We start from the raw sequence: 2,974 nt of genomic DNA, 5'->3' as shown, positions 1-2,974 counted from the left end.
AAACATACACGAGTTAATATATTTTTTAAAACATGTTATATAATATTCTTAAATATATTATTAATGAAAATTGAAAAAAATAAAAAATAAAACTTATATTGAATAGTATTTTTTCATTCACCTTATTCATCATTCTGCAATTTTTCTATCAAGATTTTACACTCTTTTGTACTTAGATTAGAAATGATCTTATTAACTTTGTTCATTTTCTAGCTCTGCATGACACACCAACTAATTCATATTAGTTAAACTTAAATGTAGTTCAAACATATTAATTTTGTAAAGAATTTTAAAAAACCTTACCTTCTCTAGTTTTTTGGATGTGTTATCATTGTGTCGATCATTAAATTTGTTAATTGAAACCTTCTAAGACATTTTTTATCACTATACAGCCTATAGCATTCAATATAGAAGCCATTGAATATATTTTACAAATAAAGGACATAATTTCAGCAAAAACAGCTCTGGTAACCGGTGCATTTATTTAGATAAACACACTGGTGCGTTTAGAACATTAAACGCACCAGGCGTTTAATTGTTTGGCATTGTCATGGAAAAATATTTGTTTAAAATATTTTTAAATTATTAGGTTGAAATGTGTAAGGATAAACACACCAATATGATTTAACGGTGTTATTTGAAAGAGATGTGTCGGTGTTTTATTTTTTTCCAAGGAAAAAAACGGTAACCTTTTATTAAAAAATTTAATGAAAAGTTACACTAGCAGATGCAATGAAGCATTCCGTAAGAAGCCACCTGGGCTCGAGTGCTTTCGCACCCAACACAGACGTGTACAAAGAATAAGAACTGAGAAGAGAAGAGAAAAGAAAAGAAATAGAAATTTCAAGTTTTTCTCCCCTTCTTCTTTTCGACCTTACGCCACTCTCCTTGAGTGGGCTCGGTCGAGGCAATGACTAACTGGTTTCCAGCATTCTGAGAGCCTGTTTCTTTGTCTGAGTCTGATGTGTCTGAGTGATGATACCGTTTTGTGCCTCCCATGCTTTGGTCCACGCTTGTCATCTGAACCTGTTTGTCTGATGTGTTTTCCTTCTGGTTCTCTGTTTCATCTTCCTCTATAGTGGTATCATCCTCTTCTGCTTCTGTTTCTTCTTCTTCTTTTCTCCGTGCGGCTTTCATTTCTGCTGCTCTCTTCTTTACGACGTCATCTATGTTCTGCCATCCTTTTGGCTTCCTTTGGTGCGGCTTGCTCTTGTTTTGACTTTTGCATGCATTAAACAGATGACCTGTTTGTTGACATCCCCTGCATCTGAACGCTGTATTCTCATAATCCAGAGTTTGTTTCCACTGTGAGTTGTTGAAATTTAGAATGATGCTATCAGGTAGTCCTTGGCTAAGATCTACCTCGACACATATCCTGGCAAAGGTAAAGATTCCTTTTATGTGTCTCTCTGAATCAATCTTTAACATTCTTCCAAGGGCATTCCCTATAGCTAGTAAGGCCTTGTAGTGCCAAAAATGTATCGGAAGGTTATGCAGCCTTACCCATACTGGCATCCTTGATACCACCATGGTATTGGCATCAAACTCCGGGAACCATGGGGTAATAAACAGTCCCGCATTGCCCCAGAACCATGGCCCTTCATTTAGGATTTTTTCCTTTTCTTCTTCTGCGTGAAAAGTTACTATGAAAAAACCCTTAGAACATAGTTTTATTTGACAATTTTTGGTCCAGACCGTGTAGATCCATTGGTACAAGGCATCGGTTCTCGGCCAGAAGCCATTAAATCTACAAATAACAGCGTTTTTCTGTAGATCTGAGAATATGTATTCTACCTCTGGTAAATCCAGCGAGATGGATGGGCTTTCTGGCGCTTGATCCACAATGTACTGCCCTGGGGATGTATTATCAGGTGTAGCTTCTTTCATCTTTGGGGCTTCTTTCCCTTTGGCTGCATCGCGGTAGGTACCTGTAGGTTTTGAGGTAGCTCCCTTAGATCCGCCTCGCAATCGGTGATTGAGGGTAATAGTTGAATCCTTTGCCACCCTGTAATGCTGGAGTGTGAGTTGGTCCTGCAAACAGTACCCAGAAAAAATTAGGATTTGTAGTGCAGCTGGAATCCCTATTTTTTCCTGGATCTCTTTTTTTAGCTCCAAAACACTCATCCGATCCCAGATCTGCACGCAAATGTGTCTGCCTTCTGTTGATCTGATAAAAATTTGCTTCAGATCCGTTGTGTCTGCTTTGTATTCTGGATCTGGCCAATTTTTGTTTTGCTTCTGTCTGGATCTGGCCGGATCTGGTAGATCCGCTCCTATTCTGTAGTATTCGACCCACTCTGGTGATCCGTACCCCCGATCAAGGTTCCTGATGAGGCTATTTCTCGTTTCCAGGTCATAGCCTTCAAACCCTCCGTTGTAGCGCTGCTTCGATATGGTAACAACCCCGATCTGTATTGAAGAAAACAGAGAAAACACAAGATACCAAGGATACAGATCCATACTCTCACCCCATACCTTGTCCTCGACCATGCTTTGAAGAAACAACCCTAGATCAGCGGATCGGATCCACGGCAGATCAAAAACGGGTCTGGGGTCCGTCATACACCTCAGTTGTCGAAGATCGAAGGCGGATCTGCCATTCTTGAGCAGCGCGTTTGTGAAGGAGGGCGCATCAAGACAGACCTGCGGCCAGTGATCGAAAAGACGCTCCAGTTTCCTGTGGATCGATTCATGAGGGATCTTGCCTTCAACGGATCCCGTCCTGTGCCAGGGGGGAGTGTTCGATCCACGGTCGAGCAAGTTCATGGGACCTGCGGCTACGCATAACGGATCTGCAGACAACCGAAACCCTTGAATCGCCGCCATCGCCTTCCACTCTGCCTTTCAGGAGTGCTCAAGCATGTGTCGGTGTTTTATAATACACCAAAATCAACGATTAATAGGCTAGTCAAAATAAAGAGTGTTATAATATATCGGTGCATTATATTACACATGGAGAAATTGTGTGTTATAT

This window comes from Pinus tabuliformis, chromosome 7 (assembly GCF_031772625.1).
Source record: "Pinus tabuliformis cultivar Carrire ecotype Pingquan chromosome 7, CPIR1, whole genome shotgun sequence".
NCBI lineage: Eukaryota > Viridiplantae > Streptophyta > Pinopsida > Pinales > Pinaceae > Pinus > Pinus tabuliformis.
Note: the sequence above shows the minus strand (reverse complement) of the source record.